Source organism: Rattus norvegicus, chromosome 3, assembly GCF_036323735.1.
Source record: "Rattus norvegicus strain BN/NHsdMcwi chromosome 3, GRCr8, whole genome shotgun sequence".
NCBI classification, from domain to species: Eukaryota; Metazoa; Chordata; class Mammalia; order Rodentia; family Muridae; genus Rattus; species Rattus norvegicus.
Genome location: NC_086021.1, coordinates 71,123,964 through 71,145,374, shown reverse-complemented (window position 1 = coordinate 71,145,374; position 21,411 = coordinate 71,123,964). Strand labels below are relative to the sequence as shown.

At 42.8% G+C, this 21,411-nt stretch overlaps 1 long non-coding RNA gene across 1 annotated transcript in view; it reads left to right on the top strand.

The window, feature by feature from the left end:
- Window positions 1-2,779: 2,779 nt before the first annotated feature.
- Window positions 2,780-21,411, top strand: part of LOC134486371 (uncharacterized) — a 47,393-nt gene continuing 28,761 nt past the window's right edge. The window contains exon 1 of the long non-coding RNA XR_010065203.1: window positions 2,780-4,432. This is a non-coding gene — a long non-coding RNA (uncharacterized LOC134486371). The remainder of the gene's footprint in view (window positions 4,433-21,411) is intronic.

Here is a 21,411-nt window from a genome sequence, read left to right as displayed (position 1 = left end):
GAAGAACATAGATTCTGATCACAGGCTCTCTCCTAGTTCGCTTACATAATTTGTTCTTCCATAACACCTTCCTCTGTCAAGACCTCTACATCATTGATCTTACAACCTACTGCCCATCTCTCCTCCAGTCTACATTTTAGTCTGATTATTTACATTAATTCACTTTATTATTTTTTATGAGGCAGGGTCTCAATTATCACAGTCAAGCTTCGAACTTGCCATGCGGTTGAGGCAAGCCTTGACATACTGATTCTTTATCCTCCAAGTGCTGGGATAACATGTACACACAATTATGGCTGGCTGGATTTTTTTCAGTCTTATACAGAATAGTTTCAGTATTTCATCGAAATAATTCTCTTCCCTCAACTTCCATGCCAGTTTTCCCATCACATTTAATTCAGAAATCCTAAACCCTATCGAATATACATGCACTCCCTGCCCCTGCACCCAAGCAGTCACTTCCCTTTGGTGATACCTACAAAGGTCTTGGCGTTGTGTGTTTCCTTTTCTCTCTTATTTCATGGGTTTTACCTCTTTGCCCTTTGGTTTACTTCCTCATTTGAGATTACATTTTTTAATTTATTCTCTCATATATGCTGAACACAATTTCTCTTCCCTCGTCCCCCACCCCAGCTCTTCCCTCTTGCCCACTGCTCCTCTTTCTCAGAGATCCACTCCTCCATTTTCCTTCAGAAAAGAGCAGGCCTTCCAGAGCTATCAAACATGGCATTGTTAGCTTCAATAAGACTAGGCACATACCTTCATATCAAAGCTGGATTAGACAACCCAGTAGGAGGAGAAGGGTTCCAAAAGCAGACAAAACGTCAGAGAAAGCCCATGCCCCACTGTTAAGAGTGCCACAAGGACATCAAGCTATATGACCATAGCAAACAGAAGATCTAAGTCAGACCCACACAGGCTTCCTGATTGTTGGGTTAGTCTCTAGGAGTCCTGGTTAGTTGATTCTGTGGGCCCCGTTCTTGTGGTTTCCTTGACCCCTCTGTCTCCTACAATTCGTCCTTCTCTTCCACAAGATTCCCCAAGCTCCACCTAATGTTTAGAGGTAGGTCTAAGCAACTGCTCTTATCAGCTGCTGGATGAGGCCACTCTGATGATGATTATCTTTGGCTGCTCTGGTCTATGAATATAGCAGAATTTCATTAGGGATCTTTTCATTAGCTTTGCTGCTGCTGTTATTGTTCCAGTTGTATTTGTTTCTATTCCAGGAGTCTAGGCTATCCAATCTCTGGTTCCTGGCCCTCTAGGCAGTATCAGCCCTGGGCTCCCTCATGGAGTAGATCTCAAGTTGAACCAGTCATTGTTTGGCCTCTCCTGCAAGTTCTGTACCACCTTTTCTCCAGCACATTTTGTAGCCAGGACAAATAGTAGGACAAAAGTTTTGTGGCTGGCTTGGTGTCCCAATTCTTCTACTGAAAACCTTGCCTGGTTACAGAAGATTTCTGGTTCAGGCCCCATAATACCCATTGCTACGAGTGGAGAACACAGCTTATAGTGAGTTTGGGAGAAGAGACTAGAATACATATATTGTTGGATACCTGATGTTTGAAATATAGTTTATTTGTTAGATTTCTTGGTTGGAAATCTTTTATATCATATTGAATGTTTTCATCTTTTAAATTCTGATATTAAAGATATTTGTGTTTTGATACGTGATCATTTTTTGGTGGTCTTATTTTTTGAATACGTACTGATTTTTCTTTTTAATTGCCCCAGTGTCCTGAAGGAAGTCTCATATGACTATACAGTTTTCTATTCCCTTTAAATACATACCTTCTGAAAATTTTTCAAAATATTTCTTAATTATATTCTTCTCTGTACTCCTGGCTTCTTCCTGGAAACATCTTTTGAGAGCCTTCATTTGCTGATTCACTATTCTATTTGCATAGGCTGTTCACTGGCAACCCACATCATTACAAAATAGAATATAGAGTATTTTCATTTATTTTCCAGTACGCCTTCTACTGACTACTGTTTTCCATCTTACCATTTTGAATGCTGCTTGTTTATGACTCAGCCATCTTTAGGAATGTGACTTCAATATTTTCTTTGTACTGGAGATCAAACCTAGCTCCTTAGACATGCTAGGCAAACGTCACATCCCCGGCATTTTTCCCTTTGTAAGGATATTAACAGTGACAGATTTTTAACGTTTTCATCTACCTAGCCTACCTCTGTTCTCGGTGCTGCCTTTATCCCTGTTAGTTTTACTCCCTACACTTCAGAGTAGTGGCTTTTGTCAAAGGTTCCTTGATGTCTGAGTTGTCAGTCTCCATAGAGAGCACTGGAAAGTTCTGCAATGTGAATGGAGCTTGTTCACTAGTGAATTTCCCAAGAATCTTCCAGTATTTTATAGATTATATACATGCCTTTACCTAAGAGATCTGATGGCTCCTGTCTGTTTCCCGACACCCTCTGCTTACCTCAGATCTCTGAGTGGGTGCTTAGGTGTGGCTGAAGATCCAGGGTTCTAACTGTACCGGCCGTTCATCATCTCCCCCTCCAAATGTCTTCCATAGGCACTTGGCATCTTGTGAAGTCTTTCAGTGGCTCTGGGCTGATCTAGATCCCTTGGTGCTCCTGCGTTGCCTTCTAGTTTCCCTAGGCACTCCTCCCTTACTCTTACTTGCTACAGATTTGATTTCTATAAATCTTCACTGTTATTTTCTTGGGGGGGGGCGGGAATGGTTGGAATAAATCAGAAGGAAGTAAAAGAATTTGATATTCTCGATGAAAACACTCGTTCTTCTATGACCACTTGCCAGATTGAAAACCCAGGTCCTCCCTCGTTTACTTAAAACAACTGACACAACCTCACCGTGAGACTCATTTTTGGGTGTCTACAGCATCGTGAGATTCTCGGTGTATCCCTGCTACCCTGCTTCAAAACATGAACGGAGATGCAATCTGGTGGTTGTGTAATTCCCTGCCTTTTGTGCATTCTCTAGTTGATTTTTTTTTTTCACAAAAACTTGAGTTACTTTTTAAAGACGATCTCGTTGGCCTGCTGTTTGTTGTAACCTCCCAACAGCTCCCCATGTTCTAAGAGACATTTTCCTGCCCGGGCTGTAATCTACCTGGCCTGTGTGTGGCCAGTCAATGCTAGGTCTACCCCTATTTCTGCTCCAGCCAAGTTTCTCAGCTTATGGTGCACCAGGCTCTCTGTGACAACCTTTATCATGTGTTTGAACCTGTACTCCCTTCCCCCAGATTGTCTTCATAACAGCATTCTTTACATCTTTCAGTTCTAAAGCAGCACAGGTCAGGACAGGTCGTTCTGTGGTGCATTTGGCTACCATGCTTAGGCCTACGTTAACCTGACTGCCATCACCTTACTTGATGTGTGGGCTTGCCTTTCTTTCATCTCCATGAAGATGAGGTAGGCAAAGATGTGGGATCACCTCGAAAGACGGCTGAGCCAGTGCAGGCACCTAGCACCAACTCTGAACACTTGAGTTTGCTCCCCGAGACCCACATGATAGAAAGAGAAGACTGACTCAAAGTTTTCTTCTGACCCTGACACCAGTATCATGTCATGCACATTCCCCCACAGACAAAATAGACATGTAATGAGAATAGTTCTCAAGAGGAAAAAAGGGGACATTAGGCATGTCCTCACACTTTTCGAGTGATTTCGAGCATTTCCTTAACTACTTTGTCAGTCACGGTACACTTAGACGGTTAGTCGTGAATGCATGTCTATACTTAGTAATGCGTTTAAGGTGTCCCTTCAAAATCTTTGCCATCTATTATGTAAATTAATATTGAGTCCAATTTTTCCATGCTTTCAAAAATACCTTCTCTTTAAAATGTGATATTAAATCACAAAAATATCGTTCTCTGAAAGCACAAATAGAATCCAGGATATTACGTAAGAATCACTTTTTTTCCCCGTCCAGGAAATCCAGAACCTTCTACTTACTCCTAAAGTCTGGTTAACGAGGCCGGACTCCATGCCTAATTCTCTGTTAGAGCACTTGTTATTTTTATTTTTCCATCGGAATTCTTACCGCCAGCATCAAAATTAACTCTGGAAGATTTATGTGGAAAAGGAGTCTGCTGAAAGGATATTAGCTGTTCATAGAATAGTTAGGAACCCCGGAGGAGGGAAGAACAGAAAGAAAGGGCAGGCGAGATAAAGCAGAGTATTCAGCTTTCAATCTTAAATGGTGAGGACAAGGCTTCCCGCCAACAAACAAATACCAGAGGAATGTTCTGTGCCCGCCTCATTGTTGTCACTGGCTCCTGGGTGTTGTCTCTCCACCCACTTCAGCTGTGATTGGATTCTGGGGTTAAACTGCTCCCAGAATGTGTTCTGTCCAGCCTCCTTGTTTTCTCAGTAGGTTCCAGATGAATATAAAGGCTCGATAGTTTTGGAGGCTAAACGTTATAGATCACCACCCGATCCCTGTGGGTGAGTCAACATGGCAGGGAGATTGGGAGAAGGAGAGGGAGGGAGGGAGAAAGAGAGAGAGAGAGAGAGAGAGAGAGAGAGAGAGAGAGAGAGAGAGAGAGAGAGAGAGAGAGAGAGAGTAGAATGTCTGGAAGAGCCTCTGGGGGAAGAACAGCCCAGCCCAGGGGTGGTGGCGGGGGCAGGGTATGCCAGACTGTTGCAGTAATTATTCAAAAAAGAATCTAACATCCCACACTAGGGCCGGCACCTTAGGGCCACATGGCATTAGCGGGTACATTCATCTCAGCGGCCACCAGTTCAAGGACACCATACTACCCCCAGCTATTCTCTGGCCTAGGCGGTCTCTCCACCCCCATTGCTAGCCATCCTTTCCCAGCTGTCTCTCTACCAGCCGGGAACTCTCTGGTCCCAGCAATCACGACTCTAGAGGCCCCAGCAGTGGCTGGCCTTCCACTGACTCTGCCCACACTCCCAGCAACCGCCCCCTTGTCCCAGCAGTGGCTACCCTCTTGGAACTCTCTGCCCTGCTGTTTGCATCCCCAGCGTCCGCCCCCAATCAGTTATAGTATAAACTCCCAGCAACCCGTAAAAATGAAGACTCAAAAAGCTTGTAATTTAGCAATCAGGCTTGTATGTTAAATTCTCAGTCCACAATATGCCCACACAATAAACTCAGAGCCAATAGATGATATAAACTGCCCGCCTGAATAAGATAAATTGACCTACAAAAATCCATCCCTTAAGAAATATTCAAAACTACTTGTGGCCATTTAAGGCCACACAGATCTGGGTCGTCCTTCTCTGCCTCCATCTTGGTTCTTCTCTTCTTTTCCTTTTCTCTCCTCCTTACAAAATCTTTGTCCCCGCTTTGCTTTTTACTGTCCAGTTGCAGGCCTCCCCTTAACTTGTGCCAGCCCTCACCTGCATATAGACATCAACCTACAAGACTAAGAGATGCTGGGAGGACTTTGAAGGTGCCTCAGTCCCTGTTTTCTGGTGTTGTTTTTAGACATTCTAGTGAGTGTGGAATGCTTTTGAATAAATTATTTCATGTTCAAGTTGGATTAATTTTTTAACTCTTTTATCAGTCTCTAAGTATTCTGCTAGTACTTATTGGAAAATTTGCTTTATTATTGTAGATGTTTATATATCCTAAATACAAATCCCTCGTGGGTTGGTATAGATCTTGCACGATGGCCTGGAATCTGTATGTCACAGGGCCCATCCACATCTGAACTGCTATAACTTTCCTCTAATGTTGGGTGCTCACCTGCTCTTCCTAGGGGACCTTTGTCTTTACGTAGCACTCGAGATCCACCCCTCTGTCGCCTTCAGATGCTTTACTCTTCTTACCTTCATTGGGGTAAGCCATACATTGATGAAATGACATTTACATGGTGCAACAAAGGGTGTTGAGATTTCCTTAGTTCATTTTTCATAAATGTATCTCATTTCCCAACAACACTATTTGTGAATTTCCCCAGAAGGGTCATCTCTGAGAGTCAGTGGACTCTGTTCTGTCACTGAGAAGATCTCATTATTCATTGTCACATTGTCGTGATTTCCACAGTGCCACAAGAAAGCTTCTGGTACATGACAATACCTGCCACTTACTGTGGTATCTGATGCCTTTCAACAATGGTTCAGAGTTTACAGAGCATACATTTTGCACTTCTTTTCTTTTTTTATTTGTGGTAAAGCTTTATTTTTTTCAATGTACTTTTTTTTTTTCTTTCTGGAGCTGAGGACTGAACCCGGGGCCTTGTGCTTGCTAGGCAAGCGCTCTACCACTGAGCTAAATCCCCAACCCCCAAGCTTTATTTTTTTAATTGCATTTTTAATTTACATTTTAAATGTTATTCCATTTTTCCATTTCCCCTCCAGAAACCCGCTGTCCTACCCTGCCCCCTGCTTCTATGAGGGTCCTCCCTCACCCACCCACCGACTCCCTCCCACCTTCCCATCCTGACATTCCCCTGCAATGAGACATCAAACCTTCACAGGACCAAGCACTTCTCCTCCCATTGATGCCCAATAAGGCCATCCTCTGCTACATACGTGGATGGAGCCAAAGGTCCTTCCCTGTATCTCTTGGGATGGTGGTTATCAGTGGGAGCTCTGAGGCATCTGGTTTGTTGATATTGTGTTCTTCTTATGGGATGGCAAACCTCGTCTTTTCTCTAACTCCTCCATTGGGGACCCTGTTCTCAGTTCAATGGTTGGCTGCAAGCATCCGCCTCTGTATTTGCAAGGCTCTGGCAGAGCCTCTCAGCAGGCAGCTATATCAGGCTCCTGTCAGCAAGTACTTCTTGGTATCCACAATATTGTCTGAGTTTGGTGGCTGTATATGGGATGCATCCTCATGTGGGGCAGTCTCTGGATGGCCTTTCAGTCTCTGCTCCAAACGTTGTCTTCATATTTCCTGTGAGTATTTTTGTTCCCCCATTCTTAAAAGGTCTGAAGCATCCACACTTTGGTCTTCCTTCTTCTTGAGCTCCATGTGGTTTGTGAACTGTATCTTGGGTATTCCAAGCTATTGGGCTAATATCTGCTTACCAGTGAGTGCATACCAGTGTTTTTCTGTGATTGGGTTACCTCACTGAGGATGATATTTTCTAGTTCTGTCCATTTGCCTAAGAATTTCATGAAGTCACTGTTTTTAATAGCTGAGTAGTATTCCATTGTGTAAATGTACCACACTTTTTTTGTATCCATTCCTCTGTTGAAGGACATCTGGGTTCTTTCTAGCTTCTGGCTACTCTAAATAAGGCTGCTATGAACATAGTGGAGCATGTGTCCTTGTTACATGTTGGAGCATCTTTTAGGTATATGCCCAGGGTCCTCAGGTAGTTCAATGTTCAATTTTCTGAGGGACTGCCAGACTGATTTCCAGAGTGGTTGTACCAGCTTGCAATCCCACCAACAATGGAGGAGTGTTCCTCTTTCTCTACATCCTCACCAGCACCTGCTGTCAACTGAGTTTTTGATCTTAGCCATTCTGACTGGTGTGAGGTGGAATCTCAGGGTTGTATTGATTTTCATTTCCCTGATGACTAAGGATGTTGAATATTTCTTTAGGTGCTTCTTGGCCATTCGATGTTCCTAAGTTGAGAATTCTTTGTTTAGCTCTGTAGTCCATTTTTAAAGGGTTATTTGATTCTCTGGAGTCTAATTTCTTGAGTTCTTTATGATTGTCTTTAATACTTTATGTCAATAATATAAATGAAATGTTCTTACTTTCATTTTTGGAGTTTTTACCCACAATATAGTGAAGTCAAAATTTTTACTGGCTAACCAAACTTCTCCAACCTTGCTGAACTTATTAGTCCTGAGCCTTTATTAGTTGAAGCTTTTGAATTTCTCTTACAAAAGTTCGTGGCTTTGTTGAACTGAAACATCTTTAGTTCTTGTAACAGGATGCTATTTTCCTCCTTGCCTAGTTTCCTTGGTTAGATCTATTCTAGTCTCTTTTCAATATGTTGTTGCTGGTTCCTACGCTTGCCAGAAAAACAAGTATTTCTGACTCCTCAGTACCTGAAGTCTCCAGTTCAGCTCCGTTGTGGTTAGTGTTTTGTTTTACAAAAATAAAGAGAGAAGGAATATGTTTATTGGCTGTTTAGTCAGGAGTGGGGGAGGAAGTGCCTTTGCCAGCCCATTCTGAGGCATCCCTTCCCCATGAGGGACCAGCCACACTACAAAGACATATAGTATAGGATAGAGTTTATTTGGGAGGGGAGTTGAGGGAGTAGAGACAGAGAAAGGGGGAGAGAGAGAGAGAAAGAAAGAGAGAGAGAGAGGGAGAGAGAGAAGAGGTTGACCATGAGCACATGGAGAGGGAGGTAAGGAGCAGGAGCAAGGACAAGAGAGCAAGAGAGAGAGGAGGGGGCAAGGAGCCGCTTTTAGAGTCAGGCACACCTGACTGTTGCCAGGTAACTGTGGGGCATAACTTAGACAAAATGCCAACAGTTAGTGCCATATTTCTCATGATTTTAACATTATGAGATTTACCATGGCATCTCACAGCCTAGCATGTTATCTGTTTTGTTCAATGTTTCCTGAAGACACTGAGCAGAGTTCTACAATGCTAGTTAGGTTGTGGTGTGTGTGTGTGTGTGTGTGTGTGTGTGTGTGTGTGTGTGTGTGTGTCAGGCTAGGCTGACTCCATGACAGGCTTCAAATCAGCAGTTAAAGAGACTAAGCCTAAATCTCTGGGCACATCCAGGCAAGTCAATCACTGAAACAAACAAACCAACCCAGGCCTCGGGCACCCGTTAGAAACTGCCCTGCCATCAGAAGTTGCCCCTGCCACCTGGCCTGAGGCAAGGGCAATGGGTATGCAACAGTTTCCAGACTTTCACAGCAACAATTTCCAGCCCGCTGTGCCCCAGCAATGATTCTGGAATGTTCCTTGAGATTGAGCCAGCAGATTAAGATAGAGGTCACCTACCCCTCCCCAGAATTCCCCTAATGTGCTTTAAATCAGGACTGTGAGCTCACCAGGGCACCTCCGTGTTGGTAGATGGTAGACCCCAGCATTCGGACTTCTGCAGACTAAAACACTCCTTGCTTTTGCACACTACTTGAGTCTGGGGCATCATTCGGTGAGTCATGAACGCTTACAGTGCATGTGGGTGTGTTTCCATGTGCACATCTGTCGTTAGTGAAATCAGTTCTCCATTTTGGATGGTGATGTTTTCATGTCTAGGGTTTCCACTTGTATCTGAACAAGATTTCTGTTTTTCTGCTCAAAATTTCAGTTGTCCAACGCATTTTTGTTCTTGTTCTTTTTGAGTCCCCACCCATCATTTCCAATGTGAGTCCATCATGCTGCATCTGCTTTCATATCCGATGGATAATATTTGTTCTGCTTCTTTTATGCTATTTCTTATTATTTTCATGTTTTGTCCACAGAGCACTGAATCTATATTATATAAGAATATTGGCACACTCAGTATTTCCCATAGGGAACATGCTTGCTCTCTTACCAAGCTGCTAGAGATGAGGCTTGCATCAATCTAGTCAGTCGTCAAGCTGCACCTGAATGTTGATAACTAGTGTCACTGAAATTAAATTATTGACTTTCTGAAAACATTCTGAGGGCAGAACTTGTATCTTTTCTTCAGCAGAGCCTCAAGTTTAAGCATCACTGAGGTTTCTTCAGGTTGTATGATATCAATATGTGCTTTTCAGATCATCCACAGAGCTATTTCTGATGCACACTCTGTCTGTCCAACTCTTGGGTTACTTCAGAGTTCTATTTCCCTGGCATTTATCCCCCCACCCCCATTCCCTATTTTAGAAGCACAGAATGCCTCTTTGGTCTACTTGTGAGTTCAGTGGGCAGCCACTGAAAGTCTATTGTACTCCAAGGAACATTTCCAGCTTCTCCACTCAAACTTGTCTGATGGGGAATCTCATTCAGACTTTTGGCCCCAACTTCTAATCGTGGGTACAGCACATTGCTGAAAGGTACTTAGGGAAGCATCCTACCGCACAGAATAGGAGGGGTATTTCTCAGCTGCTCTCTATTAGAGCACACACTATCAGTTGTTAGACAATGCCAAGTACTGATTTTGCTTCTGTGAACAACTGGATCAAATTCTTCACTTCCTGTTCCTGTCATTCATTCTCCTCTGACAATGTCTTCTAGTCAGAAACAACTGCACTTTGAGGAAAAGAATTGTGTCTTCTGTCAAATAAAAGGCACAAATTAATTCCTTAGTGGTTTTGTGGTACAAGCTGCAGGCTTGTTTACCACTTTTCAAAACAGCATGAGTTTTAAACTTCTGTGACATCGCTCTCTTTGATTACTGCAGATGCTGACTGAGTATGAAGATCTTTCCAGGTTACTCACATCGGCTTTGTAAAGTGACAGATTATTTAATGGAACATGTTTTATTTGAAAGCTTCTGTAATCAACTTTTGACTAATGACTTATCTCTATTTAAACTACTTTTGGCTAACAACTTGCAGACCAGAATATCCTATCTACCCATAAACAGCTAATGCCAAAAGACTGCACTATAGAAATAAATGCCTATTGATTGGTCTTAAAATCATTTTTTTGCATCACTTTGAGATCCTATTACAGACACGATATCCTATAAGTTCTAACTAATCTGTGATAAATCTCACACAAAGGCATCCTCACACACATAGTAAAGATTCAACCACATAAAAATGAGATGGTCAAATTTGCTTTAACAGTAGCATCTAATCCATCCCAACCACCTCATTAAAACATCTCTAAGTAGCTTAGGAGATGGATCCGAAAGTAAAGCCTCCTGTCACCAAGTCTAAAGACCTGAGTTCCATCCTCAGGGTTCATGGTGTTAAAAATAGAGAACCAATTTCTAAAAATTACCCTCTTACCTACATTCCCATATAATGGCTTGTGAAACCACTCCAAAATATTGCTAAAATCTCTTACCTGTCCCAGTGATGGCATGTTTTCCCTCTCAGTCCAGGACTCAGTTGAGAATTGTTCTTTGTGCTTGGTGGTCATGATTCTTCAGTTCCTTACAACCTGGAGTGGTTGGGTGGTCCTTCGCTGTAGTCAAGTTTGTGTTTTCCGAGTGTTAATAATGCCAATGTGACCTTGTTTAATGTAAATGTGGGGCTATCTAATTTTCCTTGTGTTCAGATTCAGGCAATGCTTTCTTGTCACAGAGGTCAGAACAGTTCAACGTCAATGTACACCTCCCCCCCCCCCCCAGTGGAAGTGCTAACTTCAGGAACTTGCTAGGGTTTGACACCTCTCAGGTTCCTGCACCTACCCTTTGTAGTTGAAAGCATTTTCTGAAGAGATGCTCCAAAAACATGAAAATTTTTTCATCATCAAATACCTACCAAGAAGTCTGGTACCAACAGATGGCTCCTACCTGGTTTAGCTGCCATAGTCACCTGTGTTCTCATTCCAACCATGGTGACTCATTGGCATTATACTTCAAGAGTATTATTTTTTCGTTCATGAGCTCACTGTGGCCTGATGAATTTCTACTTCCGTTCAATGGGTTATAACCTGGCTACTACTATTGCTTACTCAGTTTGGGCCAACTCAGCCCCATGTAGATTTACTTCCTACGTGTCCATCACTTTTCAGGTAATTCTGTATCGTGGCTCATTTTTTAGTGACTCTTTTCCATCTTTGAAGTCATCTGGTTGTCCTCAGAGCCTGCCTGTTTTATGTAGAGCCATCTAGGAATCAAGATCAGAAAGCCCAGCATGCTCCTTGTCTCAAAGGTATCATAACGTCTACCTCTCGTATGACAGAACTGTGCTGGCACCGTTATTATCAGTAACACATGTTTTAACTATGGACCTATACACACACCCGGACTTCTTGTCATACCCCCCTCTTTCATAATTGAATGCTTTAACCTCTATGTTTCTATTTACAAATATCTTTTCTGTATGGGGCGGGGGGAACCTGGCTCCCCATCTTTGGTTTACTGACTTGTTCTATTAACAATCCTGCATATAGCCAATCTTTTGACTGTCCAACCAGCAGTCTTGGACCTGCTAGATGTTCTCTCTTCTCTGGATTTTGCCATATCTATCCCCATCTTTCATCAGAGTGGCTGTGATGACATATGACCCTCCAGAGATCAGGCCTGTTAGCTTTCTTGTTGGAGGGAGGTGAGGGCTGTGAGAATCAGGAGACTCACAAGATGAGTCCTTTTGCAAGGTTCTCATGAAATACTCCTCTTCCTGAGGGTCTAACCGTGACACCATTAGCCACAAACCTTTGACTGGGTTGAAGACTCACCCAATGCTATTGTCAATAGCTACAGTTAACTCATTGGTTCTGAAAGGTAAAAGTTTAAAATTGCCCCCTAGACAAAAGTTGAAGCCAAAAGAAAGAAAAATAGTCGGGCCCTGGAACTGCCTGTTCCAGGAACTAGCTGATCACAGAAAGAATAATTGCACCAGCTGGTTCAGCCACTTTGTTCCAGGAACTAGCTAACATAATAGCAGCTGACCATAATAGAAGGAACTGGTTAACCATAAATTAGATTAAAATCTTAAAGAACAATCATGAGAAACAGGAGGTTCTTCCTTGTGATTTGGTATGGTTTTTCCTTTAAATATCCCTTCTCCCAGCCATTCGAGGTCGAACTCCTCTACCCCTTCGTGGGATACAAGTCTCGACCCCAGTGCACTGGTTTCTGTCATCCCTATCAATAAACCTTGATTGCAGCAAGGACGATCTCTCGTGAGTTCTAGGGGGTCGAGTCATCCCGAGACTTGAATGAGGGTCTCCCCACTCCAGCGGTCTTTCAATTCAACAAATTAGACATTTCTTTACATCTCCCCCAGGGAAAGCCATACCATGTTCTTTATGTTATTTTGTTTTTCATAAGTTGCCTGAGTGTGCAATGTGTACGTTAGTACGGGTGCTCACAGAGGCCAGAAAAGGACACTAGATCCACAAGAATTGGAGTTACAGGTAGTTGTGAGCCTTCCTGACCTGTGTACTGCAAACCAAACCCCGATCTCTGCAGGTGCTCTTAACCACTGAGTTTCTCTCCAAATCCCTTTTCTCATCTTTTTAGCTGCATCTACCAGCCATGTCCAAGAAAAGAGAAGTTAAAAGACAGAGAGTAGAAAACAAAATAATGTCCTTCTGTTCCTCCCTAAATAAATATGTCCAAAAAAAAGATACTTGAAAGCAAGTTTGAAATTATTTTGTATCAACCTTTCTGTAGCTCTGTAGTTAGGAGCAAAAATGCTTTGTAAAGATTCTATGCATTTTAAATCCTGCTCAGAGGAGAAATGGAGGGGGGTACAGGAAGGATTGTGGGAGGGGGTGGCCAGAAAGGGGGTCAGTGATGTAAAATGAATAATTAAAAAATAAAACCAATTTTTAAAGGAATTACATGTATATAAATTTGGAAAAAAAAACCCTTTGCAACATGCGTACCAGTTTTCTATCACAGTTGTAACCATCATGTAACTACCAGCTTGGAGTCATGCATACCTGTTACAATGCACTGTAGAAGGTCAGAGGTCTGGATGTTTTTCACTGGGCAAGTAGCAAAGTTCTGGCAAAGCTCTGTTCCTTCTCAAAATGCCAACGGAAAATCTGTTTCTTTGCATTTTCCAGCTTTCAGCCACCAGCATCTCTCGCTTTGTTCCTTCTCCCCTTCTGTCTTCAAAACCAGCAAGGCGGCATTTTCCAATGTCTCTCTGATTCTAAATTTTGTTCTCTCTTCAGCTTCCAAAGCTCTCATGACATCCATTCTTACGTCTGTTCTAGGACAACCTCCCTGTTTTAAAGGTCAACTTATTAGCAACCTTAACTCTCCCTTGCTGTGGAGTAAAACACGTTCAGAGGTTGGCAGGGCAGTAGGATGCAGACATCTGTAGAAGCAGTGATTCTGCTTCTCCCGGAGACAAAAGACGGAATGAGTGAGTGCATGAGTAACTTACAAATCCGTGAAGATCACCATCTTATCAGAAAAGTGGACAAAGATCATCCCCAGTAAATGAAGGAGAGAGCAGCTCATGGCTAAAAGCATTTCAAAGACTTCTCAGTCTATCAATTAATATTCCAACTAGAGACAATACAGGAGACAAGTGTATTCCCAACACCCCCATGGCAGTTCACAACCAACTGTAACTCCAGTTCCAGAGAATAGTCTTCTGCCCTCTGTAGGCACTGCACACAGGTGATGCACATACATCACATGTGAAAACAAAACCTTCCTTACATTTTTTTGAGACAGGGTCTCATTATCTAGTGCAGGCTGACATCAACCTCACAGGGATCTGTGTGCCTCTGCCAGGACCACTGTGCCCAGCCCTAACAATGAAACAATAAAAATATTTATGAGTTAAAAATTAGAATAACTGAAATGCTTGCTGGAATGGAATTGTTTTACTGTGCATTGATATATTATAAAAATAATATGCACTGAATTTCTTTGTTTATAAAATATATATGTAGAGAAGTGTGATGGTTTAGAAAGTGTGGCTAGACTTGACAAACCTAATTCTCTCCATTAAAATCTACTTCTAAATTTTGGTCGGATTTTTCTTATTTTTTCTTTTTTGTTTCTGTTTTACCAAGATAGGAAGAGACTTGGGAAATAACACCTGAGAACATCTTGTTAAGAATTAATATGGCCGACGGTGGGGGGTGAGGGGTGGGGGGGTGGGGCGTTTAGTAGAGATATGGCTCAGTAGCTAAGGACACTGGCTACTCTCTCAGAGAATCCAGGTTTAATTCTTGGCACCCACATAGTGGCTCACGATCATCTGTAATACCATTTCCAGGGCATCGAATGCCCTCTTCCTGGCCTCTCCAGACACTAGGCACACACACAAAGCTATAGTCAAAACATCCAAACACATACATATATGAATCGATGAAAAGAAGCAACACGAGGCTAGGGCTGTTGTCCAGCAATAGAACACATAGCTATTCTCAAGGTCTGGAGTCCAAGTCCCTGGGTCAAAGCCCAAACCCAAACCCACACCCAAATCCACCACATCCACAATGATTCCATCCATCAGCAAGAAAACATATGACAGGGTAATATCCATCTGTATGGTGGGATAATGCCTGATATTTTAATATATTTTATTAGCACTTACCTTAAGGTTGCTTAAATCAGTAAAGGCATTTTTTAAAAAAAAGATTTATTTACTTACTTAATTTATGTGAGTACACTGTCACTGTCTTCAGACACACCAGAAGAGGGCATTGGATCCTATTACAGATGATCGTGAGTTATTGTGTCCTTTCTGGTACTTGAACTTACAGTTTTAACCACTGAGCCATCTCTTCAACCCCAGGTGGTTTTTGTTTGTTTGATTGGGGTTTTTTTTTTTAAAGTTAAGACTGGAAAAGTTTAATTGAAATATATTAGCTTTTTCTGTCAGTTCTTAGTTTATTGGCTATTCATTTCCTGGTTATGAAGGTAAAAATAATTTCTAGTTTTATGATAAAGAGTAGAAGAAATTATAAAAATGTATTTGAATTTGTTAAAAGTGAAAAATTCCACTTGCCATTTGTTTTCTATGCACTACTGTTGTAAGGGTCTCCTGGATTGTGGAAGACACAGGAACTGAACTGCTTTGAGGTGTGCAGGTGGCCCATAAGCACAGAGGATGCTGGGAGAATTCAAAGAACCAACTCTACACTAGAGAGATTCAGAATGTTCCACTCCTAAGAAAGTCAGAGAACCAAGAACACATATTTCACCACATAGCCTTTCAAATTTCGCTTTTCAAGAGACTAGGTTTTGTACAAATTTATGCCCTAAAACAAACATTAGCTCACCTATTAAAAGTGAATTTGATAACCTACGACTCTAAGAATAAACACTAATAAGGAAAAGATTATAGTCTAGCTGAGGTCAGAGCCATCAGTGATAAGGCAAGTACAGAGTGCAAAGGAAGGGGAAAGTTGACCCAGGGGAAAGGCTCTCCTGAGGTTGTGTGTCAGAGTTTTAGTAGAAGATGACACCTGCTAGACTCCATTTTGAAAAGCAAGATGGAGTCAGTCTGCTCGACTCCATCCATTAGGTTCCCAGCTGTCATGTAGAGCTTCAGGGTCTCACCGGCTAATGGGGATCTGTAGGATGATGTCATTATGCAGCAAGGCAGGTCCAGGATAAGGCGAAGCCTATCATTGGATGAAAAGGAAGGGTAGGGTGGGGGGGGGGGCGGAGGGAATCTAGGAAGGCGAGAAGAGGAGGAGAAGCAAGAAAATCAAGATGGAGACAACGGAGCAGGATGGTCCAGATCCAGATGGACTATGTCAATTTTATCTTGTCTATTATCTATCTTTATCTAATTTATTGTGTGAATGTATCGTGAATTGGGAATTTAACATATAAATCTGATTGATAAATTACGAGTTTCTAGAACTTTGAATTTACCAGGCTACAGGGGATAGGAGCATAGTTTCCAGAGGGCAGAGAGACAGCCTGGAGAGGGCGGCTATAGAATGCCTGGGGATAGCACGAAGGCCCTCAGAACTTGTGTGTGCCCAGGCATGGTAACAAGCCACGGAGGAGACAGTGTGAGAAAGCAGCTGGCAGAGAGACAGCCGGAGCGCCAGGCTCCTGTGTATCCATCCACACGGAGCAGGAACTCGGGGGCACTGGTAGCTGCCGATCCATTTGATTTTTACCGCAACAGGGATCTTGCCCTTCCCCTTGGAGCAGATGAATAATTGTGGTCCGCTCCAAAGAGGAAGAACTGCCCGTCCTGACTTGCAGCCATCCGACCTCCAACTCTAGCCCTGCCCCATTTTCTGGCCTGGCCATGTCTTCTTCCCACTGTCCTCTCCTGTGACTCCCCTGTTATGGACTTAAGCACAATCCAGGGACCGTGACACTATACCGAGCTGAAGCACCCTCGTCTGCTCATTTTCTCGGAGGCCAGGCCTCCTCTCAGGGGAGAGCTGACTTTTCCTCCAATAGGTTTGTTATGGTGCTGAATTGTAACAAGTAAATTATGTGTTGTAAAGTATAAAGCATTGGCAGGGAAACTCTAAAGAGTAGTAACTCATGGGACAGAGAGATGGCTCAGGTTGGGAGCAATGACTGCTCTTCCAGAGGTTTTTCAGTTCAATTCCCCAAATCCCAGGAACCACAGGATGGTTCACAGCCATCTATAATGAGGTCTGGTGCCCTCTTCTGGCATGAAGGCATATGTGCACACAGAACACTGTATACATAATGAACAAACAAATCTTCTTAAAAACGAAAAAAATAGTAACACTCCGGATGAGTACAACACAGAAGTTGAGCTCTCGATTAGCTGGGACCATGGAATAGTGGGAAGAGACACCTAAGGACCTGAAATTCTTTTCCTTTAAATAATTGTTTTTTAATGCAGTTTTAAATATGCGTATTTGTGTGTGCCTGGATGTTGATAACGTGCACCCGAGGAGCCAGAGCATCTGGCCCATGGAATTAGAATTGGTGCTAGGCACTGAAAGCAGGCCTACTGGGAGGGCAGTAAAGGCTCTGAACTGCTAAGCTATCTCTCCAGCCCTTGGTTCTATTTCTCCAAGTGGATGCATACCAGTATGCTGTAGCACTGTTTAAAGTGTAGGTATATTTTATGATGTCTTCTATATACGTGAAACATGCTGTGGTTCCACATGAAAAAAGTGGATAAGCCAGAAGTTTTGCTGCAGGAGGAACAAGTGTTATCTCGATTGCTGAGGATGGTTTCATGTGTGGGGCTGAAGTGACCCAGGGAGGATAAAGGAGAAAAGCTGGCCCACATACATACCAGGAGCCTGCTTTCCTTAATTTACTGTTCCTTTGTAGCCTTTCATTACTTCACCACTGCTTCGTTTTTATTTTCTCTTCGTTTTAGAGAAAATAGTTTCTAATTCACCCCAGTTAGGGTATTACTGAGAAACCTTTCTCGACTAGGATAGGAATTTTGCTAAGCAATGACAGGCTTCTGAGCTGGATGTGGAATTTCCAATAAGTTAGAAGGGACTGCCGGATATGAAGGTGAATGACTAAAGCAGCGAGTAGACACTGCCTGGAAGGATTTGCATTGTGCTTCAACAGAGGGGGCATTTAACTGAGTCACAGGGGAACCATGTGAATCGTGTGTTTCTATCAATTAGAGAGCAAAGGCAGCTGACACTGCTTCAGCCAAGGAAGGCTTTGTAGATGAGGGAGGACTGCCTGAGTCATCTGAGAGAAGCCGGGGAGTTTGAACTGGTGGGGGGAAAAGTGGTTCCGGCTTTGAATTCTTCGTGGTCATGGTGTTATTTTGACTAGGACTGTGCAAGAACTGCCTCCATGGTGATCTCCACAGACTTGCAACAGATTCCCCAGGAATTCTCCACCGTGGCTTCCACCTCCTCCCGGCCATCCTCTTCCCAAACCACGAAACCCAAATGAATGTGTTTTGTTCTAAATGGGCACAGCCTTAAATATGAAACCAGGAATTTGGGGTTGAGAATCATCAACGGTTGATGGCATTTGTATTTTCTGGCCTTTGTTTTCGAGGAGATAAACTAAAATCCTCCATCTGTGCTTGCCTCCTTCCACTTAACCTAAAAGTGGACCGCCTCATGCTGGACCTGCTCATCTGCTTACTGCATATTTTTAGAGCTGTTATTTTTTTTTCAACAGTGGAAGTGGGCCTGCCTTTTGGCATTGCAATTTATTTCATAATGGCTGTGAGAGGGGGAAGAATTTAGCAAAGTCTGTGGGCCAATGTTCACCAGCGACAAGTTCAAGTGCTCACTCACTTCTGTCTTCTTTTCTCTGATCTCATTTGTCCATGTCATCTTCCCCTGACACCCCAGGAGCTCTCTAGAAAAGAGTCCAGATTTGGAACGTCTCGGGATTAACTATCTGATGAGGTAATGGGAAAGTTTTGACTGTCAGGTCATAGGACAAAGGTAATGACTAAAAGAAGAGGTTTAAAGCAATCACTTAAACTTCGTCCTAATAAAGGAATCTGGTTATTGATAAAAATATTAGTTAACCAACCAGGGCTTCCAGGGACTAAGCCACTACCCAAAGACTATACATGGACTGACCCTGGGCTCCAACCTCATAGGTAGCAATGAATAACCTAGTAAGAGCACCAGTGGATGGGGAAGCCCTTGGCCCTGCCAAGACTGAACCCCCAGGGAACGGGATTGTTGGGGGGAGGGCGGTAATGGGGGGATGATGGGGAGGGGAACACCCATATAGAAGGGGAGGGATTAGGGGGATGTTGGCCTGGAAACCGGGAAGGGGAATAACAATTGTAATGTAAATAAGAAATACCCAATTTAATAAAGATGGAGAAAAAATATTAGTTAAGATGCTAGTCATAGGATGGGATTGTTTTTCTGTACTCTTTAAAATAATCAGATTTGTTGAAATACAGAGAAAAAAATTACAACACTAGCCTGTTGGGTATACTGAGGAAAACTCACTTTTGTTGGTTTTGTGTTATGTTTTTAGCATTCAAAATTCACTGAGATTGAAGTCGCCATCACACATAAGAACTGAGCTTTCTTTTTCATTTTGCGTTCATCATTTTGTTTGACTTCCTTATGGAGAGACTCGAGATTAGACAAGTGTAAGCTTCCACTCTGAGACCTGTACTTAGCTGACGGAAGGAAGAAACCACTGTCTGTGAGGATGAGTGACACGGGGAAGGGGCTTGCTCAGTGGTGTGTCCATCCTCTCTCTGACTGCACATTCTACTCCACACCTCTGCATTTTATGCTACTGTAGGGAAAGCTTTCTGCCAAGTAGTCAAGTTCATATTAGAGTTACTCCTCTCCAGGCATCAGCCTCTCTCGGATTCAAAGCTGTGCTTCTTTATGAACTGGAAACCTGCCCACCGAGCATTGCCCTGTGCACCCATTTGATATAATGCTTCCATGAACTGATGTTCAATAAATATTTAATAGGGTGTATTCTGCTGAATTAGGTCAGCGCCTAGGATGAGAGGGAACGTTCTTTTTCCCCCTATGGTGGAGGAGCATTGAATGTTGAAAAGCGTTAGAGAGAAAAAGCACCTGGTAGAGTTGACAATTGTTACTGCCTCCTCCTCCTCTTCCTCCTCCTCCTCCCCTTCCTCTTCTTCCTCCCCTTCCTCCTCTTCCTGTTCTTCCTCCTCTTCTTTCTCCTCTTCTTCCTCCTCCTCCTCTTCCTCCTCCTCCCCTTCCTCTTCTTCCTCCCCTTCCTCCTCTTCCTGTTCTTCTTCCTCTTCTTTCTCCTCTTCTTCTTCCTCCTCCTCTTCCTCCTCTTCCTCTTCTCCTCTTCTTTCTCCTCCTCTTCCTCCTCCTTCTCTCCTTCCTCCTCTTCCTCCACCTCTTCTTTCTCCTTCTCCTCTTCTTCTTCTTCTTCCCCCTCCTTTTCTACCTTTTGAATCCCAAAACTGCTTCAGATTCTTGAAGAGATGTTCCAACCAGTAGAAACTCGAATGCAATGTTAACTTGAGAGCTCAAGGAGAGAGTTTGAGTCTCATTTGCTTTTGTTTCTTTTCCTATTGCTCAGATAAAAGGCTCTGACAAAAGCCACAAAAGGCCAGAAAAGGTTTATTTTAGCTCTCCAGTCATAGTCTCAGACTATCATTGCATGGGGAAATCATAGCAGCCAGCGTTGGACATAGCAATTCATATTGAATCCCCAGTTAAGAAGCAGAGAAGAAGGGATTCACACATAGATCATAGATGCAATTCACTTCCTCCTCTCTTATACAGTCCAGAATTCACTGCCTAGGGAATGGTGCCACCCAAAGTAGGTTGGTCTTCCCATTTCAATGAATATAATCAAGATAACTCCCACAGACATGCCGAGAGGCTCATCTCCTAGGTGATTTTAATTGCTGTCAAGTTGACAATTGACATTAACTATCACTATTCTTATTTCAGAATTTGAGACTCACCAGGTAGCAGGATGGATTCAATCAGCAGTGCAGGATTTAGTGATGAATGGGCATCCTTCTGCTTACACATAACAAATATATGTGAAGATGTGAAGGAAGCAGGAACCCTGTTCTTTGTTGGTGAGAGTATAAATCAGTGTAGTTGTGAGGGAAGACAGTATGAAGCTCCCTCGACTGGAAATAAGACAGACAGACAGACAGACAGACAGACAGCGTTTCCATGTATACACTCAAAAGAATCAAGCTGCATTTCCATAGAGATACTACACACCCACGTTTATATCTCTGCACTATTCATACTAGTCAAATTATGGAACCAATGTTTTTAATGAATAAAGAGAATGTGGTATAAACACACCAAGGCATTTTACTCAGCCACAAAGATGACTGAGATTATGTCCTTTGCAGGAAGCCGTAAACTAAGATCCTTCCACAAAGAATTTTTTCTCTCCTATATGGAAAAAACAAGACATGTACCTACAAAGGGTGCCACTAGGGAAGTGGAAGTGGAAAGTGGAGAGAGGGAGAGTGGAAGCTGAGAAAGACTAACAGCAGAGGTAAATAAAACATAAGCCCATTATATGTATATATGCAAATGTCAT